This window comes from Pogona vitticeps, chromosome 1, assembly GCF_051106095.1.
Source record: "Pogona vitticeps strain Pit_001003342236 chromosome 1, PviZW2.1, whole genome shotgun sequence".
In the NCBI taxonomy this organism is placed as follows: domain Eukaryota; kingdom Metazoa; phylum Chordata; class Lepidosauria; order Squamata; family Agamidae; genus Pogona; species Pogona vitticeps.
This window is the reverse complement of record NC_135783.1, coordinates 133,490,519-133,516,997: the sequence shown is the minus strand read 5'-3', so window position 1 is coordinate 133,516,997 and position 26,479 is coordinate 133,490,519. Positions and strand designations below refer to the sequence as shown.

Sequence of the window (26,479 nt, the reverse complement as noted above, 5' to 3'; positions counted from 1 at the left end):
AATTCTTTGTGAAGGTATCTTTGACCTGTCAAACAGAATCGCCTTTCTCTGAGGATGATTAGGTGGGAAATGTATTGTCCAGGTGGTGGGCTCTGCTTATTTTAAAAAGAGAGAATGAGAGAGAGAAAGGAAGGAAGATAAAGCGAATCACTAAGCTACTGCTGCTATTGTGGTCTAATCATTGGTTTTCGCCAGTAAATGACAAGCCTGCTTCCCTGTAAGTGGCAGCCACGTTGGTATTATTTCTTTTTGTGTGTGTGTTATCATAAAGCCTAATTGTTCTCCTGCACCGACAATAGTTGGAACCCTATAGATTCAGGCATAGATTGCGTGGGTCAGAATCGTATTCTTGATGGCATGTTTTTAGTTTAGACAGCTTGCTGCACAACGCTTAGCAAGAGCATCGGAAAGTTACCTGCATTTGGGGCAGCTCTAGTTTTTCCAACAGCTGTGCCTTTTGTTTACTGGGCAGCACACAATGCTAGTTGTTTGCAGGAATGCAAATAGAACATTTTTTTAAAAAAAATCACGACTACTGTTTATTTTCCTGGGCGGCGTCAGGGCAGTGGTTTCTGTTAGGGCCACGGCACTGGTGGGAAGGATTCCAGAGTCCACACATCACAGCCACGCCCTTTGTCTTCCAAACACTCATTAATGTGAACACGGTGCTTAGAAATGACTAGTTGCAAGCAGTGAGTCATTTATTTGTTTGTTATACATCCTGCTTTTTCTCCAGTGAGCTCAAGACAGCCTACATGGCCCGTCCACGCTTCCCACTATCCTCTTGACAGTCTTCTAAGGCTGAGAGTGTGTGATGGGACCAGGGTGAGCTAGCGGCCAAGCAGAGATTTGAATCCGGTTCTTCCAAGTCCTGGCCCAACACTCTAATTGCATCAGACTTGCAATGAATGCCTTTTATGAACAGCAGTTAATTGTGTAGCTATGCCAGGCCTGGGAGGGAGGGGGTCAAACTTCTGCAGCCGGGCCCCTATTTGCTTGGCCTCCGTCTCCCCTTGTCAGGTGGTTCATGTCTCTTCAGACTGGCCCCTTCCTTCAAAATTTGCATCTCGTAGGGACATTTCCCTCCCCCATCCCTTGCCTCAGCTCAGTTTTCCCTTTGGCCAGTCGTGGAAACATGCGTTGCCTGCACTCCAGCCATGTCAACTGAAACTCAGAAAAAGCGCCATTCTACAACTCACTGACTTGCGGTGCTTGGAAAACTGGGCTTCTCTTCCTCACCGCCCAAGTTTCTCTGGGTGGTGTCTGGATCATAGCTTCTCTTTTCCTCCCCAGGAAGATCTGCTTTCTTCCTCAGGGAGTTCCAGGTAAGTTTAAATTTGGAACATGTGAATGTGTGCATGGAGGTCTGATGGAGGAACCCTGAAATCGCCACTACACTATGGGGTATAACTGTATATTACTTATAAAATAGTAAGTGATAATTTCACTCTTTTGATAATGTAATATACCTTTCCAGCTTTTTATTGTTGTTGTTGTTCTTGGAATAGGTAAGGGTGGTGCCCTTGATGCATTCTGGAGGATGAATATGACATGGCTCAAACGATGGCTTAAGTTGTGATTTATGTTCCTGCCTTGTACTCTGTTGTAGGCATTGAAGCAATTATGATCTGGATAAGAGGAGACTAGCCCTGGCCCTTCTCCAGCACTCTAACTACTACACCACATTGCCTCCTACATCCCCATTTTACAGGGCAAAAACCAACCCTTGTGCTTTGTATTTCTGTGGTCATGTGGTTTATTTATTTATTTATTTATTTATGGACTTATATACCGCCCCATAGCGCTACAAGCACTCTCCGGGCGGTTTACAATTTTAATTATACAGGCTACACAATCTGATGGTTCCACAATCTGAGTTTAAAATGTGAAGCTGCATGCACTCAAATTATTTCCTTCTTAAATCAGGGTTGACAAAGAAATAGGTAAAGGTTCTCCTTGACAATTAGTCCAGTTGTGTCCCACTCTAAGGGGCAGTGCTCATCCCCGTTACCAAGCCTTAGAGCCAGCATTTGTCCGAAGACAGTTTCCATGGCCACGTGGCCAGCGCGACTAGACACAGAACACCGTTACCTTCCCACCGAGGTGGTACCTATTTATCTACTCACATTCACATGCTTTCAAACTGCTAGGTTGGCAGGAGCTGTGACAAGCAATGGGAGCTGATTCCGTCGTGTGGATTTGATCTTACGACTGCAGATCTTCTGACCTTGCAGCACAGAGGCTTCTGCGGTTTAACCCACAGCACCACCATGTCCCTTGGCAAAGAAATAGCTGCTTTCAAATGTCAGAAATTTAGAAGTGGTTTTAATCAGTTTTAAGACCAGTGGTGTAGGTAGGGGTGCAGAATTAGGAATCTCTCCCTTTCTGTCTTTCTCAGTAACAACTTGTTGATGTGCAGATTGGAATTTCTTCCTCGTTGTTCTTCCTTCTAGAAAAAGGCAGCCACAGACATGCCTTCTCCATAATGACTGCAAGCAGACACCCACGAAACTCAGCTCTGTGGCCTTTGCTAAATCAAGCTAGGATTTCAATTCTGACCTCCTTGAATAGATTTCCAGAAACAACAGAAATATAAGGTGTTCTCTTGCCCTTTTTATTACCAGCCCACAATATTTTCCCCAGTAGATACAAGATGAGCATCCTGCCACTATAATTACCCAATGTTTTCTCATATCTCTCCATACCTCAAGTTAACGGCACTGGAATATATGAGTGTATCGTCTGTCCTATGGGTGGATGCCACAAAGTTCTGAGGCTGGAGGCCCATCAAAGAGAAGGTCGGTTCAACTGCAGTGAGGACAGGGAATGTGCTGGGTAGATGGCCCCCAGGGGAAGTGAGTTTGGGCTGAAGGCTACTGCTGTTGTGCTTGCAGCCAAAGCTGTCACTTTTTCTGCCGCTTCCTCCTCCAGAGTCCCAGCTGGGTCAGGGTCCGCTCCCCTGAGTCTGCCCTGGTTTTCTGTTACGCACCTAGTCTCCCTTGGTCCTCCCCTCCATCGTGAGTGAGGGAGTGGTGGAGGTCTGGGTTCCTGTTGCTTCTCCCCCTCTCCTTTTTGAACCTCTAATTGGAACAAGACCCCACTCCAGAGGTCTCCCTTGCCCCCAAATCTGGGCCCTCCTCCTCCTCCTCCTCCATATTATAGTCCTCACCTATTTTTCCTGGGCATTGACCCAGGCTCCCTCTTCCTCCTTTTCTGAGGTGGTTTCTTCTGCTTCTGCTCCTGCGACATACCCCCTACTTCCTCCAGAGTCTCCTGCATATCCCCCATGTCCAGGCTAGCCCTTCCCTTTTCCTCTTCCTCTAGGAAACTTCTCCCAAAATGGTCAATAGCTCCACTGTCTGTGTCTCACCATTCCAGTCTGTGCCCCTCTCTCCCTATCACTCCTCACCTTAGGGCTTGGGTTAGGGCTAGACAGCTGGCCAAGGATGCTCTCCCTGGTGCCCCCCCTCCCACATCCCCCAAAAGGTCCATTTTTAAAAACAACACTAATCTCTAATTCACAACAGAATAATATTCTATAAAGAGTCTCCAAGTCACAATGGATTTTCCGTTTTTTCTTTTATGCCCCAAACTTGAGGTTTGTATGGGGTTCCCCCTCCCTCTATCTCCCTGCTTTGAGGCTTGTCTTTTCAGCGAGGCCTTTGAATTTTTCACAGTTATCACTTTAATTGAATAATTTACAATGCAAACACATCAAAAGTTTATTTATTTATTCAGCAACTGCAAAATGCCAGAGGCAAAATTCACTCTGAATGCATGGCGATAGAAGGCTATCCACTGGAAAGAAAGAATTAACTTGCATTAATGCTATCTGAAGAATCTTGTGATAAGGTGTGTGCCTGTGTGTGCTATTTTTTTAAAAAAATAAATAAATACTGACATTATAATGCAATAGAGACACTACCCAAAGGAGATCTTTAAAACAAAAATGGCTTCTTTGCTCTTTCAACATAATCTTTAGAGGTTTTTAAAAAATCACCCTTGTGTTGCTGTTTTCTTAAGAAACATTCCTTCTGTACTAAAACATAAAGTCTTGTGGCATCTTAAAAAACTAATATATTTTATTTTGCATAAGTTTGACAGCTTGCATGCTAAATCATCAAATTCACGCTTTTGAATCTGTATTGTCAAACATTAAGAAAACATATAAGATGGTGGATGACATTCTAAATCACAAACAGAGGTCCAGTGGTTTACAGTTACTAATATGTACACCATGAGTGATACACAGAAGAAATCTAGGTAGGACACCGGATTTTCATAACAATTCATACAAAAAAAACCAGCCTCTCTTCTTCCCTCACCACAGCTTCCTGCAAATGTGCTGATCCTACCTGCCATTGATTCTCCATCTGTGACTTTTTACAATTTCTATTATAACTTTGGATACTCATGTTTTCCTTAATCACTTGTTTCTCTTGCTCACCACTTTACCTTAGATGAAGCATGACATAATGCCTTTGTCAGCATATAAATATCCTTCTTGTAGGTTTTCAAATTGTGGGGGGATTTCAGTACTTTGCCAGAATAGCTGTTGGGGCATAAGGTTGAGAACTACAGGTCTAGAGGACATGCAAAATGATGATAATCAAATGTTCGGGATAATTACTGTAGATGGAGAATGGTTAATATTTTGAGGCTGATTCTACACAACAGGTAATAAAATCGAATTGAGCATTCCAGTTGGATCTAAATTCCAGTCTTCTTCCTCAGCCCCAGGCTCGCCATTCCCTTTCACATCTACAAGGTCAGGATGCCCCCAAGATGCTTTGTTCTGCAATGCCCATCAGCCCTACCTCATGGGAGAGATCATGAGAACTGAAGTCTAAAATTTCATGAAAGTATCACGCTGGGAAATGATGTGTTTCCATGTCCAGGCAAGCAATGCAAGCCAGTACCACTGCATTATTTTTTACAACTGGGGAAAAGGCCAGAATGCCCATAAGCAAAGACGTGGCTGCGTTTCTGCTAGGATTATTTGACATGTTTCCTTCTCCACCCTAACCCCTACCATGAGACTTTATGACATGCATTGGATGGTTTCAGTGTATTTGAAATTAGGGCAAACCATATTTTATCCACATGAGCATGTGGTTGCTTGGCTTTTCAGCAAGATCGTACAGTAAGTTTGGAAATTGTTCAGAACCCTTTCATGTGGGACGAATGGCTTATTTCTCCCGCATCCTCGATTCCTCAGCCTGGGCACCTACTAGGGGAACCATATATTTGCAGGTGTTTTTCATGGGCACAGGTTACAATCAGCCTTTCCTCCAGTACATGAACGACCAAGATAACTCAGAACATGAGCACATAGGAATGCTGGAGCAGACCCCTAACGACAGAAAGTCACAATGCAGGATAATTTCCAAAGGGAGGACTAGGGGGGGAAAAAAAAGCTTTATTAAAGGCAGCTTTTGACACATCTCTAAGAAGGGATGTGAGAATGTCAGAAGCAGAGTTTACCAAGGATATAGCTTGGGGAAAAAAATGAGAACTGGCCAGCCTTCCTTGGAGCACTCGTTGTTGCTAACAAATGCCCAGTTAAGTTCGAAAATGCTCTCAGACAACTTCCACTTGTGATGAATTTCATGGTTTTGCACAGTGTAAATGCAAGCTTTCAAACATAAATGAGTATTCCAATTTGGCGGCAAAGCCCAATTCGTTGCAGCGCTAAAGATAAATTAGTAATTCGAGAAGTAATATGTAAAAGCTTTAAGAGATCATATCAGGATACTCTGAAGCAGAAAATAGGGAATAAATATTTTGTTCTGCCCGTCTGAATATAATAAGGCATGCCTGTTTACAAAGCTGGTATTTGATTCCATTGTGACATGTATTGTGAAAAGAAGAAATTGCAGGGTGCAGATAGTATATCCCATTGTATTCCAATCCCATTGTTTTTCTTTCCATCAGGGAATCTTTGTGGGGATTATCATAAAAATGTTAAAATTCCCTCATTGCTTTCGGCATCAAAAGTTAGAGGTAATAGGGGTGGATGAACTGGCCTGTTTCACTTTCTGTAATAGTTTCCTTCCCTCCTTTAGGCATAACTTTGTTCCATTCTGTTTCTGCATCAGTTGTGATTACTATTTTTAAAGACAGGGTGAGAGTTTGTCTGCATTTTCATGTATATTTTTTGCACGTCTCCCCATTATACACACCTTCTTTCCTTTAATAGCCATTTCGCACACAGATTTTGCTAATGTGTGCCTTTCCGCACGGGGTTTTCTTTTGGATCTGAGGGCTGCATTGTAAAAATCAAAGAAGTGGGACTCTGAAGGATAATTGTGTTCCAGTTCAAATATTAATTCACGAATTGCAAAGCCAGTCAGTTTGTATTAAAATGAGCATCAGATAAATTTCTCTTTCCCTCCAGTGCTAAAGGGCAGCTGTATAAAATCACAAATGTCTATTTTATTTCATGGCTAAAGGGCTGAATCTGAAACGCTTTGAACAATTTGGGCTAAATCTTTTAATTAGCCCATATCCCAATAATTCTTTGCTAGACTGGGCCTGGCAAAGCTTGTGTCTCCAAAGCTTGTTTAAAGGGTTAGTTATTGACCCAGATCTCACTAATATGCAAGCATGCGTGCTCTTTATATATATATAATGACATACTAACATCCATTCTATACATATTGCCATATCAAAATTCCAAATTCCTCTTTTTACTATTTTCTGCCTTCCAGATTTAAGTTCTTATTTTAATGCATGTTCTTAAAGTGATGTCTGATGACTCAAACCATTTGTATAATAAGTCCCATCTTTCAGTTGCCTTTTGTAGAGGACAGTCCTTCATCACTTCTGATAAGATGTCCACGCATGTGTGTTCTTAACCTCTCTTCTCTACTTCGGATAGTTGGGCTTCTGGCTCATGTAGAAGGACAGGACCTCTCTTCTGCAGGCACATACATCCCTGGCCACATGGTGAAAGAGAGAATGGAGAAAAAAAAGGCTAGGTGTACCCAGGCTCACATTTTAGAGAGAACCAGGCCAGTAATACTCAAATAGGACTCAAAAGATCCATCTATTAGGTTCAGTGGGGGGTGGAATTGCATGTGGCAAAACACGTCTATATAGGGTTGCCAGACATCCGGCAAAAGGAGGACATGTCCTACTTTAGAGGAGCATGTCCTCCATCAGGCAAAATTAAAAAACTTCAAAATGTCCGGCTTTTATATCTCCACCCCCACCCCCTCCCCCCACCCCCACCCCCCGGCAGCCGAATCTCTACCTTTTACTTCCTTGGTTGCAGCCCTTGTAGATCCTCCGGTTCTTGCAGAGAGATCGGAGGGAGATAAGGTGGCTTGATTGTTTAGGGCTGTTCCAGCCCGGAGCAATCAATCCCCGGCATGTGGATGGCTGCTTCTGCCTGGGAGCTGAATAAGACAGGAAGGTGCGAGAGAGATGGATGGATGGAAACCTGGACAGGAGTGAAGTGAGTGTGCACTTGCTTGCCTCCTGGAGGGGAGGCTGTTCTGGGGTTTGGAGGGGGTGGTGGTTCAAAGCCAGGGAAATAGGGGTCCGGCCAGTCCCTCCTTCTTCCTAAAGCCAGGGAACAGGAGGCTCTTTTATCCCTCCCTTCTGCCCTGAGACTCTGGGACATGTGCAGAGTGTGTTTCCAGGTCTAGGAGCATATGCAGAGTTATCCTCTATGCTTGTGGGAGCTGGAATACATAAACACACACAAGCGGGTTTCTCTCAGCTTGAGAAATTTCAAAGGGTGGAGAAAATGGCTTTGTGTATGTGTGTCTGTCTGTCTGCAAATCCATTTTCTCCACCCTTTGCATTTCTCAAGCAGAGAAAAATCCACGCCTTCTTTTTTTTTTCTTGGTTTTTATAAAGTGTTTCAAATCTGTCACACAAATTTTTAAACTTTTTATTTCACTTTATTATGCTTTTATTAAAATAAAAAATCAATAAATAAAACAAAGGGGATGGGTCTCCATTAAAGGAAGGAATAGATTCTCTCCATTGGTCCTGGGAGCCCAGTAAGTGTATATGTAGATTTGTTTTGTTTTGTTTTCATTTTTTAAAACAAGAAAACACAGTGGCCAGTGGATTCTGTGTTTTGTAGTCCAAAAAATGTAACTTTCCCAGTCTCGACCTTTCAAGACTGAGTAGGTTGAATGCCTATGGTATTGCCCCATGATCAAAGAGCTATTGTCCCCAATACCTAATTCCAAAAGTGCCATGCCCCCCACCCCACCCTGTGCACAGAGCCCCCCCCCCATATGTCCTCCTTTGTCCTCCTTTTTGGCTTTTTATGTCCTCCTTTTCATACACATGTATCTGGCAACCCTACGTCTATATGAATTGTAGGTCTCTTATTAATCCTGAGCACTGGAACACAGGGAAAAAATGAAACTGGGGTTCCATTCAAGAACAAGAGAATCGGGGAGCAGAAAGTAAATTGACATGGTGAAGCAAGGTATCAGGAACCGGAGCATACGTAGAGAAGGCTGAAAGCATCAAGCAGAGAGCTACAGCCAGCTAGAAAGGAGGGTTCCAATGTAGCCATGAAGAAAATGGCTCTGTGTGGCCCCCTTATTCTGATTTGGAGGCCATTTCAAGGCTTTGTAATGTGTCCCAATTTTGTCCATGGTGATTTGTATCCCATTCAGTTCAATTTGTGCCCCAGATGGGAATGATTTGTAAGCCTGCTCTTGACTTGAATCTGGCTAACCTGGTAATGATATGGCAAGCTGGAGCTAGGAGGAAAATCTGTCTGTCTGTCTGTTTCTTTGTGCGTCTGTTGGCCAGGCAAGCATCAAAATATACCAAGGAGCAGTAATGCTCGCTGACATGCCTGCTAGGTCTTGAATCCCATGCAGCCCTACTTATATGACAAGTGATGAGTCTTTCCAGGCCCTATGAGGCTGCTGGGGCCTGTGGAAAGCTGGCTGACCACCCAAAGGAGCGTTTGCTCAGGCTCTGCACCATTGGTTCTGGGTTTGTGCAAGAAGAAGGCTTACGAGTCATTGTGCTACTGCTCCACTTCCTACCTTGCTCCAAATGCATACACAACTCGCCAACTCTCTCCCTCCAGTCCCATCTCTTTGTTTCTGGCCGTTTCTGTGCACTGACATTGTGCAAATGTAAGACGCGGAGATGCTTTCGTGCATTTCAGCTGAGAAGTGGCCAGGTTGGGTGCCTGGGCTGTAAAACAACCTCACACACACAAATCAGACTTTCTCCTTATACTGTATGATAATTCTGACCCCTAGACTTGTCTCTCTGCCTGGAAAATTAGAGAATCATGTCAATTCCTTGAGATTTCAGCTGACAAAGCAGCAGTCCTAATCCCCTGAAAATACAATGGCATAGCTGGATAGGTTAGTGGCTGCAGGTCTCCGGGTATGGTGCCAGAGGCTGGGAGTCGGTTCCCGGCAGTGCCTCCTTGACAGGGGCTGGACTGGATGATCCAGAGGGTCCCTTCCAGCTCTGCAGTTCTAAAATTTTTATAGCATGTTTTGCTTCAGATTTCTCTCATGAAAAAAGAGCTGAATGAAGAAAGAAGTTACACACACACACACACACACACACACACACATATACCCATCACACTTATTATTTCACTTTTGTCATTGTGGTGGAAGAAAAAGTCTGGAAGAAAGAGCTTGTAAAAATCTGCTCAAGGGAGCTTCCAAATGAAACCCTTAAAAAAAAAAAACTCTCTCTAAACATTATTTTTCCCTTTCAGTCCAAAGCCAGCCATCGCTTCACTGAAAACATGGGGACCTGATGTGAAAATGTTTTCAAATAATCCCTCCCAAATGGCACAACATTTTTTCTGGAGCCTTTACGCATTAATTTTTTTTTTTGCCTGGTCTAAGTTAACCAATTAAACATTTCAGAAATATCATTGTTTGGCTCATAAACCATGCAGACTGAACTGTTTGAATAGCTGGGATCCATAAACCCACCTATGTAACAGAAGACGTGAGTCCTGTTTTTACCTATCCTTTTTATAGGATTAACAGGGAACTGGCAAAAAAAAATAAAATAAAATAAAAAAATGCAGTCATGTTGATAGGAATTTCCAGCTGGAGTTGATTAAAGGCTGCCGACTAATGCAGTAGTGTTTTGTGTTAGCACAACAGTGTGACTAAAGAGTGCTCACACGACACCACTCCTCCTGCCTTCTCCCTGTTGAACCCTCGTGCAAAGGAAGAAGCATGTGTGTGAAACTGAGAGAGGGCTTTGACTTTCAATCCAAGAATCCCCAAATTGCTCTTCTAGGATACCTGGGCTCTTTTGCGTTGATGGATGTGACACACATTTGATCAAAATGAGGTCTGAAATACAGCAGCGGACCTACGCTTTTTGGGCCCTGAAACCTGGACTGTTATTGGGGGGGGGGGCTTCACAACCAGCAATGAATACCCACTGTTATCTTCTTCAGCGGGGTTGTTCCATGACAATTGATAACATTTTTTTTAAAAAAAATTAACCACTACATCTCAGCTTTTGATTAAAACTGCTGTATTGGATCATCTCGCATGTCAAAATCATTGGTGTGAATAAAAATTTGCCTTATAGTTCTGGGGATGAAAAAAAAAGGAAATGTATACATGCATGATGCAGCGTAGAATAATCAAATAAGGAAAAAACACAGTCAATACAATATTTTATTTTAGATGCCTAGGAGAATACATACAACATGAAGCACATTTTACAAAATACTATTTTTTTCTATTTTTTCTAGCAACATACTCGCGTACAGCTCTGTTATTTAAGAGTTTCCTTGCAATGTCATTTTTTTAATTTATCCTCATCAGTGTCTGAATTTTCTGCAGTCTGCTCACATGGGTCAATCCTCTGGTGTAACTGGATTAACAAGCAGTCATAGAGTTGATATAAGACTATCCTAAATTGATCAGCTCCTCTCAAAGAAGCAATACCACAGCAGAAAATTACCTCGTAACATTGATTTTTGAAGCATCAGAATAACTTGAGGTGAAATCATCATACAAAGCTTCTCCTTCTGATTCACGGTGTGCAATTCTATTGGCTGAATTTTCTCTCAGTTCTTTAATAAATGAAAGTAAAGATGATAGTAGAAGATAACATTCAATTACATCAAAGCCAAGGGTTTGGGGTTTATTGTTTCCTTGAAGCACTCCAGCACTTCTTCCAAAATGACTGTGAAAATAGTCTTACCACTTTGTGATATAAATTCTATGCATCTTGTTTACATTCAGGCTTCTCTTCTGAGTAGAGATTAGCACGAATCTGGAAAATTGAGGTTCATGATGGTTCATAGTTTGTTGTTGTTCATGAACCAGAAACATTCATGAACTTTCTGATGAATTGAACCATCACATGTTTTGTGCAATTCAGGATTTCTAGGAGCAATAGAATGGCCATTGCAGGAGTTAGAGATGCCAAAATCATAGCAGGTCTTCAGTTGATTCTCCTCCCAACCCCCTCTAAGTCTGCCAAATATTGGATTTGGGACATACGAATTGACGCCTCCAAAGTGGGTCTGTCCAGGAAAGTGCTCTTTAGCACTTTAGGGGACATGGTGGCGCTGTGGGTTAAAACGCAGAAGCCTCTGTGCTGCAAGGTCAGAAGACCAGCAGTTGTGAGATCGAGTCCACATGATGGAGTAAGCTCCCGTCGCTTGTTCCAGCTCCTGCCAACCTAGCAGTTCGAAAGCATGCAAAAATGCAAGTAGATAAATAGGTACCACCTCGGTGGGAAGGCAACAGTGTTCCATGTCTAGTCGCGCTGGCCATGTGACCACGGAAGCTGTCTATGGACAATACGATGGCTCTACAGCTTGGAGACGGAGATGAGCACTGCCCCCTCGAGTCGGTCACGACTGGACTAAATGTCAAGGGGAATCTTTACCTAAAGAGCACTCTTATGGGAAGACCTGTTTTGGAGCTATAATTTGGATGTCCCAAATCTAATCTTCACCAAATGTGTAATGATGCTTGAATTGACTCTCTTCCCCACCCCAAGTTTGGCAAAGATTGGATTTGGGACATCTGGGTTGTAGCCCAAGTAAAAATTTCCAGTGCCAATAATAGTTTGCCTTTAGTTTCATTCTGGGCAAGTTTGTTTCCCCAAAGCACTTTGAAATGAACCACAAAATAGCCCAATTTGTGGGGGGTATTAGCTTCGTGGTTCATTTTGTGCCCACCTCTGCTTCTAAGTCTTCAAAAATATGTTTGAGAGTTCGTAAAACACCCTTATATCAATTTTTAATTGCTCAGACGTCTTCATGGTGTACAGACCACCTAGTTACACTTAAGCTCTTTAGAGAAAAAACTAGATTCCCCTGTGTGTTTAAAAAAAAAAACCCATCTTCCGTGAGATCCAGAAAAGAAAACATCCACCTGTAATATGCCAAAATAGTCAACAACATTATGTACAGTAGACAGTGCCTTTTCTCCAACAAGATGAAGTGAATGGGCTGCACACGGTAACATGTTATGTGGACTAAAGTTTAGACTAAAGTTTAGACTCTCTACCACTGCTAACCTCTGCAGGGAAAGGGAATCAATTAAAATGATCCACCCCCCGGAGACTTATGGATCCTGAAGGATTCCTGAATGCTCTAGGGGAGTTTCCAGCTGATATGGTTGGTGCTCCTGTCAAAGCCCAGGTCACTTTGTGGTACAAAGAGATGGCCTGGGTGGTTGACATGATCACACCTAGGCGCCCTCTCCCTGCCCACAGAGCCTATATGGCTCCATGGTACACAGAGGAGCTTTTGGCCATGAAACGGTTGGGGAGACGGCTTGAGCACAGATGGAGGAAATATTGCTGCGACTAGGAGCAAACACAGCTTTGAGCCCATTATTGGGCCTACTCTGTGGCAATACGGCTGGATTTCTCCAGTCGTGTTGCTTCCTTGGAGTGTTGTCCAGCAGAGCTGTTTCGAGTGGCCCAGGACCTTCTTCAGCTTAGTGGTTCGGTGGAGGTCCCGGGCCACTCAGTGGCTTGCTGTAATGACTTTGTTAAACAATTTGAGGGAGAAATTGCTCAGATTCTCAAAGAGTTGGACTCCACCGTTGATGCTGAGTCTATGGTTGTGTCCAGTGCTCCGGACTTATGTCATAATTTATTGGATGTAATTATAATATTGGGTATTATTTTAACGGTTTTTAATGTGGTTGTAAAGTTTTAATACTGCTGTATGCTGCTCAGAGACCATTGGTAATGGCGTGGCTAAAAAATCTTGTAAATAAGATAGATAGATAGATAGATAGATAGATAGATAGATAGATAGATAGATAGATAGATAGATAGATAGATAGATAGATAGATAGATAGATAGATAGATAGATAGATAGATAGATAGATAGATAGATAGATAGATAGATAGATAGATAGATAGATAGATAGATAGATAGATAGATAATGTTTTTAAAGACTGCTTGAACCCCCAACCTCTGGCTCCACAGCCAGAGACCCAGACTGAGCTGTCCCTTGTGTACATCTGCATATACTGTACTGTATACTGTATGTGCATGCAGAGAAAGAGAGTAAATGAGGATGAGAGAGGTGAAGCTTTCTAGCTTCCTGGTTTGCAGGAAAATAGAGGCGATGAGAGGAGGCAAGACTGATGAATGGTGGGGTGAGGGAAAGAAAGGGCAGTAAGAAAGAAGACAGGTAGAAGTGGAGGACAGTGCAGTAGGAAAGCAGGAAAAAACGTGGAAGGTAAGGGACTGAGAGGCTCCTAACTCATGGAAAGGTTGCGCTTTCGATGGTAAAATATGGAAGGTTAGTTCAGATGTGACACCAAACTTTATTTTGACTAAATGCAGTTTAGAGTACAATTATGATGTGATCCAGATGTATAGGCAACCTATGGTTTATGTGGTTTCTCTCTCCGCTGCCTCCTCCTAAGGATCCTTGAATTTTATCCCAAACAGTGGCCTCCAAATATAAATAAGGGACGTAATACAACGGTATCAGCTTGGTCAAAATGTCTATGTGGAAAATTTAAGAACTGATTTAATAGGTAGGGCATCAGTTTATACAAGCCAGTATCAGCGAGGTTCCCTGCTCCCACACTAACACCATTGCCAAGTGAGATTACTGTTGATATCGCAACTGGGAAGGGGGAGACTGAACCTCTTAACCCATAAAAATTAGTCTCCTTCACCACTTAAAAATAAAGAAAAAGAATGTTTAGTTTGGGCCTTGATCAGGAGAGAACATTGCTTCTTATTCTGAGAAAAGAGTGGAGAATTGGTGAACGTACTATATTTCTACTGAATTTTACACACAATAGAAAATCTTCTAGAAACGCCAGGATATGGCTGAAAAAAAAATCACCAACTAAATTCTATTTTTTTTCCAGTTCAGGAGCCAATGATACAATTATTGTTGTGATCAAGAACTTTTAGCCACCACTTAGTATATGGGGGAAGGCATGGTGTCATCAGCAGACGCTACCGTACAAGGAACGTACATGAGCATTGCGACCTATGAAGCCAAAACTGATTCTCCTGTGCATTGGAGTTTGCTGGAACAACCTATACAAAGAACTAGTGAAAAGGTTAGAATAAACCTTGCAGAGCAATGTCTGAAAACAATAAGGAAATGTGATGGAGCTTCCAAAAATTAAAACTAAACTAAACCCCTGTCACTGTCTAGGGGGAAAGATACCACCCACTATTGGAACACAGAGCCTCCTCTTGCGGTGTTTTTCACAGGAGGGACATCCACTGATTTACCTCAGAGGTAGAAAAAGAAATTAATCTCCAAGTTCTCTTCATCTAGCTTCATTTGCTTTGGTTACAGAAGGCCTGGTACTGAACGTCTCAAGATGGTACCACAGGCTACAAGCATATTTTAATTAAACCCCCTAAAAGGTAAAGGTAAAGGTTCCCCTTGACAATTTTTGTCCAGTCGTGTCCGACTCTAGGGGGCGGCGCTCATCCCGCTCTTCAAGCCATAGAGCCAGCGTTTGTCCGAAGACAATCTTTCCGTAGTCACATGGCCGGTGTGATTTAGACACGGAACGCTGTTACCTTCCCACCGAGGTGGTCCCTATTTATCTACTCGCATTTGCATGCTTTCGAACCACTAGGTTGGCGGGAGCTGGGACAAGCGACGGGTGCTCATTCCGTTGCGTGGATTCGATCTTACGACTGCCGGATCTTCTGACCCTGCAGCACAGGCTTCTGCGGTTTAGCCCACAGCGCCACCACGTCCCATAATTAAACCCCCTAAAAGGTTGAAAATAATTGGGGACCCCTAGTCTACAGAGAGGCAGCCATCTCCTCAAAACGATGTGAGCTGACAGAACTTCAGCTTGGCTCTCTCCCCCACCCCATTTTCTCGCTCTCAATCTCTCTATACATTTACATTCCAGCTTGTCCCCCTCTGTGACCATCAGATGTGTATAATCCTGAGGAGGAGAGATCTGCTTTCGCACAGTTCAGAAGACCATCCCTTGATCTACCATTCCTTTTTTTGGGGGGGGGGTGTTCTCTCTCTCTATACACACAGGGATATGTATACATGGAGACTGCCCAGTTTCAAAGGGCAGCCAGTCTGTACAGAACTTGTATTGACTAGATGACTGAACAAGTCAGTGGAGGTGGTGGATCTACTTTGGGTTTCAGTTCAGGAGCTGTTTGAGGTGCTAAGCTTATTTTGGGGTTCGCAGGAGCTCCCAAAGGAGATTCACTGCCCCACTGACACTGGAGCCATCAACCTGCACTGGTGGGACCTGTGTTGTTTCAACAATGAGAAAGGCCCCGTGGAGGCTTCAGGTAAGTTGCTCCTTTAGAGAGCAACCTCAAGCCAGCTGCAGGCCTTTGGACCTTAGCCTCAGAGCTGAAGGTGGCACACTCTGATTTCTTCTTTGAATGAGACTGCCATGCACAGCTGCTAGGCTGAACTGAGTTTTGTGGCTCATGTATTGCACAGGCTTGTCTTCTGATGGTTCAGAATGTAATTTCAAGTATCCAGATAAGATGAGCAAAACAGAATTCCACAACTCACAGTGGGGAGATATCTGTGCCACTCCTTCATGCCCTGGAATAGAAATTAAATTTGCCCTGTTGCATTTACACTCCCATGACCACCTGTCTAATGCACTGGACCACGTATGGAACTCTCTCCATGCACCATTCAATCTGAGATTTGTCCCCTGGCATGGGAAATGGAGGAAACATAGCAATTTCTTGCTGTTTCATCTGGCGCCTTGAGATCTGACCACTGGGAAGGCTCCGTTTCTTTCCCAGCCAACAGTACAAGCCATCCAGTTCATTCCAACTTATGGCAGCCCTTTCCAGAGTTTTTAAGGTACGGAATATTCAGAAAATTTTTACTGCTGTTCCCTTCTTCAGAATGTCTGGGACCACAAGGCTTGCCAAGAGCAGACAAGCTGGCTATTCTACAACACACAGTGGGAGGGGAACTCGTGAGTCCTGACCACTGCTCCACGGCCAAGTGTTTCTCTTCAGTGAGCTACCCAGCCAACCCAGCCAATTTGTTGTTAGGTGGCTTCAGATTTCTTCTGACTTACGGCAACCCGATGACTGAGTGGTCCCCAAAATGTCCTGTCCTCCACAGCTCTGCTCAGCACTTGTAAACTCAAGCCTCTGGCTTCCTTTAGGGACTCAGTCCATCTCATACCTGATCTTCCTCTTTTCCTGCTGCCTTCACCTTTCCTAGCATTATTGTCTTTTCCAGATAATCTTGACTTTCCAGCCAACATTACCTCCACCTTTCCCCCCGTGAATTCCTTTAGGTTTTATATCTTTTCTTGATTTGCAGATGGATTTAAGGCTGATTAAGTGGGAGGTCTGAAGAGCAGAATGTTGTTGCTCCTAATTTGGTTCATCTCCCTAATCACTTCCTAATGGAAGTATGTAGCTACAACGTTCTGTTTTGTCCATTGCACTGACTTTGTAGGCAAGAATGTTCTGGAAAACTGTAGTCACACTGTCGGGCCAAGTGAGGAACTGAAAAGATGTTCTGTTCCCTGTTGTTTATTTCTGTCATAACATTTTTTTTCTATATGGGCTACCCCACAGTTGTTTCATCTGACTGACCTTCATATGAACCCCAAGGAATAACAAGGGTTGTATTTCCTTTTCCTTTTTATGCCGAAAAGATACCTTTCAGTTTTATACATAATTATTATTGTGGGACCTTTACTTCCCAGGAGGCGGTATGGTGTAGTGGGTAGCGAGATGGAGTAGAGCTCAGGAGACCCGGGTTCAACTCCCCATGCAGATAGGGAAAATCAACAGGGCTGAAGCAGGTAACAATGGCAAACCCAGTCCTTAAATATCTCACCCTGAAAACCCTATTAGGGTTCCATAAGTTGAATGTTACTTGATAGCACATAATCCACACAAACATTTGTTCAGAGGTGACTAGCGCCTGTTTTGGCTGGTGAGGTGGAAGGCCTAGTGCCAATAGTCTGTAGTGCCTAGAACAGAAGTCGCTGTTGACATGTGCACACACAGGCAAGACGGGCACGCATTGATAGAGATGTACACTCAAGGCTGGCAGGCAGTTACTGAAACCCTGCCTCTTCACACACACACACACCCCCCACACACCCCATTCATATACTCCACAGCGCGTCTCTCATTGGGCAGCAATCCATTTGCCCTTATAGACCAGATGATGATGCACATGCTTTCGTAGACCAAAGCAAGTATACAAAACTCAAAAGAAATATTATGGAGGCAGACCAACTTTGGTTCCCCCAGGATTTGTTGGAAAGCAAGCCCCATCATCCCTCACCATTGAGGCTGTGTTGGTGAGGACTGATGGGAGTTGCAGTCCAGAAAACATCTTGAAAGATCACGAGTGGCCTATCCCAGACATGGCGTGTGTGGCTTGAAAAATGATGTTGTCTCTGTGTTTTAGCTAAATGAAATGGAAAACAAAATGAAAAACAAATCCACATGCCACTGCAGTGTTTTGTGTCATTTTACAACCCAAGCGTCTTCAGCTCCCAACATTGTACAAGTGGTCCTGTTGAAACTGGAGCTTCTCTTTGTGCCCATTGTTTGTCAGGGCTCCCAACACTCACTTTGTTCCACTCCAATCTCTGCCATTTTCTGCATTCTCAACCCCCCCAGGCTAAATGAGCCAAAAAGAAGGAGCCATTCGGAAAGGGAATGGGCAGCTTTAAAGCTAACCTTGTTCTTACATGGAAACAAACACCAAAAAGGCTCATGGCTTTGACCGCCTATCAAAATATTTGGATTTGATTAGACACTTCAGTATAACAACAAGGAGTTCCCTTCTTGCCATTTCAACCTCCCTTTCAGAAACAGTTGGGGAGGGCACAAGTCCTATTTTACAGAGGGCTTTCCTCTGTTCAGTGGACTCACCACTCACACGTCTTGTCCAAACATTAGAAGAACAATCAGAAGAACCAGGAGGGACCTTCAAGTTGGCCACTCACAGTTACCACTTGGATGGCCGACTGGGCCTTCTCTGCTTTGACGTGTGTTACTTTGGTTTAAATGGCAATTATTTTGAAACCTGCATCTCTCTACTTATGAACCAGCATATGCAAAATGTTTGCCAAAACTATCCCTTCCTTTCGATGCAGTTCCATTCATTTGCTAAAATGCAAGTAGCTGCCCAAGAGACAAAGAAGGAAGAGGAGGGAGAGATGGAACCAGAGAAGCATGGTTTGCAGTGAATGGATACAAGCAGGGAGAACAACAGGGGCTTCGCATTCATTGTGGACAAAAGAGAGGACTTTGGCTGCAATCCAGCACCCCCTTACCTGTGAGTAAGCCCCACTGAAAACAGTCTGGTAGACCCTTACAGGGTTATAATGTCATGTGCGAAGATGATGTCAGATAGGCGGGATAATAGATAGATAAATAAATAAATAAATAAATAAATAAATAAATAAATAAATAAATAAATAAATAAATAAATAAATAAATAAATAAATAAAAGGGTGGCATTTCAAAAAAGGATTTCAAACCTCTTTTCCAAGTTCCAGTGTGTGGCATAAAAACAGCGCTCCTTCTAGATACGCTTTCTTGCTGTTTGTCTGATACGACACCCAATTGTTCAAAAATAGTTTCACGCCATTTAACTTCCCATTGAACTTGCTAAATTACTGATATTAGGCACTTGGTTTCACAACAAACTTAATGAATAGTTCTGACAGTCGGACCGGCACGGCCGCTGGAAACATACAGGCCAGATGGAATCACAGATTACAGAATTTTCCAATTGGCCTGCAATTTTCTGGCACCTGGTGCTTCATTGCTTTGATATTATGTCTTATAGTTAGAACAGCAACCTCTCCTGACAGCTGAATCTGGACTTGAAAAAACTCAATTTGAAAAGAAAAAAAAGTTGCCTAGAACCAAGCCAGCTCTGTTTCCTAAACCCAGTTGATCTTCGAGAGAGGGAACAAGCCAGACTGTAGGGGATTTAAACGAGTCCTTTGGGTGGCTTTGCCTTCTGCTGACAAGCATAGTCGGGAAGGAATATAAAATGGAGACCAAGCTTGTGAAGAGAAAGAAAGAAAATAATCTATGAAAAAAAGGAGACGTGAAAATAAAAACATTAGAGGGGTTTCTAATATAATGTGAAAAGCCTCTGCACAACATACTCGCCTTCAGAACAGCCTGATTTTGCGGCCCTGTCAATCAAAAAGTCATTTGTTTCTTTTCAAATCTAAACGGTAGATTAGGATTTTAATATATTATTAAAAAATTACCAACACTTCATTGCACGCAGGTACCCTGAAGAGCCATCAGTCAAACTGAGTGGGAAAGAGTCACAAGTTGTCTCCCTAGTCAGATGTGATGGACGGGGGGGGGGGGGGGAGAGGTGCACTGACATGCCCCACTCCTAGCCCACCAACTTCTGACTGGTGATTTGGGGAGCTGTAACCCAGAAAGGGCACATTTTCAGCTCTGACCAAGAGCCCTATGGAGCTAAACGGCTCACTGAGAAAGCAAACTTGGATTCCAGCCAGCTTTGTGTCATTGAAGTAAATACAACTAAGGGTGCAACCGGACCAGGAAGCTGCCCCATTTTAGACTGGACTCCGTTTGGGGCAATGGGGCAGTTCAAACAGCATTTAGACGGAAGCTTCCATTCACGTGGATGTGTTTGTTTACCCCAGAGAGTTTCAAGGCAAGAGACCACACACACACACCTCAAATCACCGCAATTCACAACCTCCTCTGTCATTAGACCACTCTCTTCCTTGCCGTTCCTGCAACCTTTTGTATTCTGGCAAGTGAGCACTGAATTCTGCAATACTTGTAAAATGCAGGACTTCTCTGATACAGCACTTATCTGACATAGCGCTACATCTGATGAAGTGGTTATCTTTTTAAAAAAATATATATTCAGAGCAGAGACAAGAGAAGAGCTGGGGGTGCACACTGCCAGTGGAGGGTGGGCAGCCAGTGACCCCAGATGGTGAATAGTTTGCAACAACAGTTAGTCTTCCCTGACTGGCAAAGAGAAGGGGGAAACAATTTGGGCTGTTGTGGGCTTGTAATGGACTGCTTCTTAAGAAACACCACCAGCTCCACCTGGCTATCATATCTGAAGGAAGGAACTGTAACACAGCTATGAGACACCTTGCCAAGTATGTCACCATCAACATCACCCACCACCTAAGGACACCCCTGTCACTGCTGGTTTAGAACAATAGAGGTGCTCACACATGCACAAAACCAAAATGAAACGATGCGATACCAGTCACTCCCCCCAAAACAGGAGTGTCTGCTGGTGAATCAAAAAGGTCCGAACAGCCATGGAAAAAGGCCAGGGTGGTTGGCAATTAGCTGTACATTGTGTAGTTGCTGGAAAATACATTGGACTTCACCATGCCAATAGTGGTCCAAAATGGGAGATAAATAATAATATAGCTGCACCCTAAATCATCTTTACTCTGAGTGTCCTGGTATTAAAGTTGCCCAGTGGTTTACTGTGGGAAGGGAATAAGTCCATACTGAGATACCCACAATGTGCAATTCCTTCAACACTATCAGGTTTTTTTTGAAAAGGTGGGTATGTGGGAAATGCAAGATGCCTTACAGACTGATGGTGACTGTCTCTCTACTGGAGGTGGGGGCAGGTGGGAAGAGATTGCCTCCATTACTTCTGACCTTCTATTTCTTTGTCAAACATATCAATCACTCCACCCTAACCTTTAATGGGAAAGGCTAAAGTTGTTTGTTGCAGCAGTTCATGTACCCACAGCAAGGATGCTGCCTAACTCCTGGGCTATTCATTTTATCTCCATCTAAATGTATTCACCCCCATTCGTAAATGGGCGGCTGCGTACATGTACGTACGAGGGTGCACACGCACATGTGTGACATTTTGCAAGGAGGTCAGACGTTGCCAGTAAGGTTAAACGTAAAAGTCAGCAGTATTTGGCAGAGATTTATGTGGAAATGGATATAGGTCTGTAGAGCTCTCAGCCTGATTAAATAAAGAGAGCCCTGGGAATTGAATGCTAGGTATGTGCTTACTCTGGTAAATGAAAGTGCTGCATTAGAATGCAGCTTTAGGGTCTAATTTAAAAATATAATTCATACCTAAGCAGAAGCCTTTAAAATATTGGCAGATGTCTTTATTCTGTTATTTTATACAGAGGACAAAGTGGATTAAAGATAACTGTAATCCAAATAATGGTGCTGTTTCATTATTTTCACTTCTGTTTTATTTCCTTTAAAGAAATTTAATTTGGAGCTATCTCGCTCCCTTCTGCCTCTGCAACATTCTCTCTTTCTCTGCACATATTATGGGCTTCAATGTATAACCAAGACAGCGCTGTTGCACAAATGGAGGTCACGGCCTTGAAGCAACACCAAGGGATGGCCTCCTCTACTTAGCACCCTCGAGGTGAAATAAAGGCTCTAGCCTTTTTTTCTAAAAAGCACTTAGGTAATTGGGAATTTTAATTTTATTCCCAATCCCATTCTTTTGTTCAAGGTGATTAGGCTCAATTAATTACTTCCCACTCCAAAGTTCTCCGTTTTTATTATAGCCCATTGCTGAGGGATGGAAAAGCTGTTATCGCCTCAACTCCACTTTTTAATTTGTCCCCAGCGACAGTCAATCAGGCTGCTGGGAAGCGATTATTTTGTTGTTGTTTATTTACTTCTCTCCCACCCTTTCTCACAATGCATCAAGTGAAAACACAACCAGCTTAATAGAAGTGCTTTTGTACTGAAAGGGTTAATACTGATAATTTACCAGATTATAATATTGGGTTAATAATTATTATTTTTATTAATACTTAAAATTATTTCTAGTATTATTTTCAGTATGTGTTACAATAACACAGCTTTATTATTAAAACACCAACAAGTGTATTTTTAAAAAGGGTTAGTCTGCTTCAGCATCCATAAACACAGAAACAAAAATATTGTTGTACCTTTGAGGCTAATGGATTTATTTCAGTACGTGACTTCATGGATTACAATCCACTTTTTGGACACATCATGGGGAATGAGACACATCCAAAATGTGTCTGATTAACTGCATTATAATGCCTAAGAGTCACTGCAGAAATAAATCTGTTAGTTTTTAAGGTGTCACAATACTTGGATTTCTATTTTCAATTCGTTTTGTTACACATTATCATTTTGAGTCACATTTATATACTTCTTTTCCTGTAATTGAGTTAGTCTGGCTCAGTGGTTTGGAGCACACAGCTGTGGAGCCAGAAGGCAGGAGGGCGAGTCCCTGCAGCATTTCCGGGAGAGGGACCAGTCAAGATCACCCAGACTGTGTGTGTGTGATTGACAGGGTTATGGGCCTTGCCACTTGCCTAACCTTGGGCATAATCTGACTGGACCCAGAGCACCACCATAAAGAGGAACTGATAAATCACTCTTTCGTACTTTATACCTAGAAAGCCCTTAAGCTGAAGTTGACTTGACAGCACATAATAGTTATAATAATTATTCCTCCAATGAATCCAAAGTGATATACATGGCACTTTTCCTTCCCACCTTACCCTCATGACAACAACGCAGTGAGGTAGGTCAGACTGGGTGTGTGTGTGTGAATATTAGAACCCAGACCCCCCCAAGATCCTTTCCAACACGGTAGCTATTACATGACACTGGCTCTCAGTCGGTGATTCAAGAAGACCTTTCGGGAAGGGCCCTGTAACTCAAATCAGAGCTGCTCCAAGGCCCAGATGAATTTCATTTCTTCCTTCCATATCCAGGGTTAAGACATGTTTAATTATTTAATTAATTATGTGCCCTTATGTTGTGTCAAACTCATGAAGACTCTCACCAGGTCTTGCAGGTGTAAAGTCTCAGAACTGGTTTCCCACTACCTCCTTGTAGCACTGTGGGACTGTGCAGTTTGCCCAGGGTTACATACATAGGCTGCCCATAAGCTCTTACCATTGAGATAGGAATCTTTTAGCAGCGGATTGCTCTATCTGGTTCCAGTACATATCACTTCTGAATGAATTCACTCATAGGTCCCCTGTGTGCCACTTCTGCATATATCTGTGATTTTTTAAAAATCAAAAAAACCCAAGAACACTTGAAAAATCTGCATTAAAAGGTATATTTTAAACACCTTTCCCCTCTAAATATTATTGCGTTGGAACATTTCTCTTAATACCCATTGGTGAACATCATGTGTCTCAAATAACATAATTTTTAAGAACACAAATGTATAAATAATTTGAGCAAAGTATGGTTTTGGATCATTTGGGAAAATTTAAAAGTCAGTGTAGATGATACCTCTAACCCAAATATTAGTCTGGTGAGCAAGAAACACTCGAGTTCCTATCAGAAGCCATGAAGACTGAATTTCTCAAGCTTTCGTATAATATTTTTTAACCAAAATAAGACATGATTTATAATTCAGACTGCTGGATGGTTCAGTGATTTAGGTCTCTGGCTGTGGAGCCAGAGGTTGGGGGTTCAATTCCCCTCAGTGCCTCCTTGACAGGCACTGGGCTCCATGGTCCATAGAGTCCCTTCCAGCAATACAGTTCAAAAGTTTTTGTTGTTGTTGTTGTTGCTGCTGCTGTTGTTGTTATTTGCAACCCAAACACATGCACCACAGTTTAATGTGAATTTCCCATGAGTTTCAGTTGCCCCATAGTTCAAGTTGTTGGTTAAGGGGTGCCAGGTAATGAAAAGTACTGCTCACTTCAGGGTGGGTGGAAAGGCCATATGTACGGCACTATCTCCTCCGCCTCCTCCTCTTGTAAGGCATCCCAGACATTTTATCAATAAGTCAGATTTTGTTTCAGTTAATCAAAAAATGTAATAAGGACACACACCTTTGCCTATTTGTAGGGTCTGTGGGAGGATTGTTGTGGTTGTGGTTGTTCTGGCAGCATAGCTCCCCTTTCACACGGCTGTTTCATTTTTGTCTTCCTTACCCTTCCCCCCCCCAATCAGGCACCCTAACCTTAAACCCAAATTTATCCACCTAGTTGGAGTTCTTACCTCAGCGGTTCTCACCCTTTCCTACCTAACATGGTACTTAATCATTGTAGCAAGCTACCTGAGCCCTATTATATTTTTTTTTCAAAGTCCACTTTATGTACCCATGTACAAGATTTATATGTCAGCAGGTATCTTATCTTTTATATATTATTCATGGCAAGCTGATAAGGAGAGAGGACAAGGTAAGAGGAGAAATACTGAGTGTCTAAAGAGACTCCTAGCATGTCAAAAGTCATAAATGGATAACCCATGGGAGGTTGCGCCTGGAGAAGGTACATCACACTTGCAAGGAGATATGGATACGGGGATTGAAGGAGAATGAACACAAAGTAACTGTGAGGAAGCCACTGTACCTCACCTAGATGAGCTAGGTGACCTCTTCGTCACTTTTTGTAGCGCATCCTTCCACTCAGAATTTCAGTTTTCCATCTCCCTGTTTGTCTGTACATGCAGCTCTGTCGCTATGCCACATGTGCTCCCAAAGTACGTAAATTAAAGCAAAGCAAAAGCAAAGTGTGCTGCTTATATACCACCCTATAGCACTTATAGCACTCTTTGAGTGGCTTACAATTTAATTATACAGGCTACACATTGCACACACACCCCAGCAGTTGGTTACTCAGTTTTCTGACCTCAGAAGGATGGAAGGCTGAGTCAACCTTAAGTTTGTCAGAATCAAACTCAGGTTGTGAGGAGAGTCTTGTTTAACAACTGAGCCATAACGCTCCTAATTAATTCTTTTCGCTCTGCACAGAAGCTGGCTATTCTCAAACATGCTGCTTTCCTTGGTTTTGTCAGCTTCTGAAATTCCTGAAAGCATTGCGTAACATTCCATCACCAGAAGGCCAGTGTTATTGCTAGCAAGTAGGAAGCTAAGAAATTTTTATTTTATATGCCTCCCACACCACCCAAAGGTCTCTGGGCAGTTACAGCAATTTAACTACAGTAAAAAGATAAAACAATTAAAAAACAATTAAAATATATATTCTAAAAATTGCCATCAGGACTCACAGTAGATATTATTTCAATTAAAAGCCTTCTGGAATAGGAAAGTTTAACCTGGCGCCGAAATGTCATCAGCGTTGGCGCCAGACGAATCTCAGTCGGGAGGGCATTCCATAGTCTGGGGGCAGCTGCCGAAAAGACCCTTTGTCGACAAGCCATCCCTCTTATCTCCTTAAGGGACGGCTCTTTCAAAAGGGCCCCCTGGCTAGATCTTAATTGCTGGGTAGGTTCATATGGAAGGAGGCGGTCCTTCAAGTATCCAGGGCCCAAGCCGTTTAGGGCTTTATACATCAAAACAAGCACTCTGAATTGGCCCCAGGCAGCGACTGGTAACCAATATAATTTAAACAGAATTGGCTTGATGTGTCCTCTAGCAGCCCCACCACTCACAAGCTGTGCAGCTCGATTGTGAACCAGTTGCAGTCGCTGGACCGTCTTCAAAGGCAGCCCCACGTAGAGTGCATTGCAATAATCTATACGAGATGTCATGAGACTCCGCTCGTCCAGGTAGGGCCGTAACTGATATAATTTCTGCAGCTGAAGGAAGGCACCCCTGGCCAATGAGTCTACCTGGCTTCCACAGTTAGACTGGGGTCCAGGAGCAACCCCAGGCTGCGGACCCTGTCCCTTAGGGGGAGTGCAACCCCATTCAGTGCAAGGAAATGGCCCTCCAGCCTGTCCGACGAAGCACCCACTAACAATACTTCCATCTTGTCTGGATTGAGTTTCAATTTATTGACCCTCATCCAGTCCATTATCAGGTCCAGACACGAGTTCAGCACAGAAGCCGCCTCACCTGGATTGGTGGAAAACGAGAGGTAGAGCTGAGTGTCGTCAGCATATTGCTGACTCCTCAGCCCCAACCTCCTGATGACCTCTCCCAGCGGTTTCATGTTAAACAGCATGGGGGACAATATCAAGCCCTGAGGAACCCCATGACATAAACGCCATGGGACAGAGCAACTGTCCCCCAGCACCACCCTCTGGACATGGTCAGCCAGGAAGGAGCAGAACCACCGTAAAGTGGTGCCCCC

The 26,479-nt window shown here is 43.2% G+C and overlaps 1 long non-coding RNA gene across 1 annotated transcript; it reads right to left on the bottom strand.

The window, feature by feature from the left end:
- Positions 1-3,886: 3,886 nt before the first annotated feature.
- On the bottom strand, positions 3,887-7,312 carry LOC144589169 (uncharacterized). The gene is made up of 2 exons (XR_013545112.1): positions 7,256-7,312; positions 3,887-6,937 (listed from the first exon to the last, which is right to left on the bottom strand). It is a non-coding gene; the product is annotated as an uncharacterized LOC144589169 (long non-coding RNA).
- Positions 7,313-26,479: the final 19,167 nt, after the last annotated feature.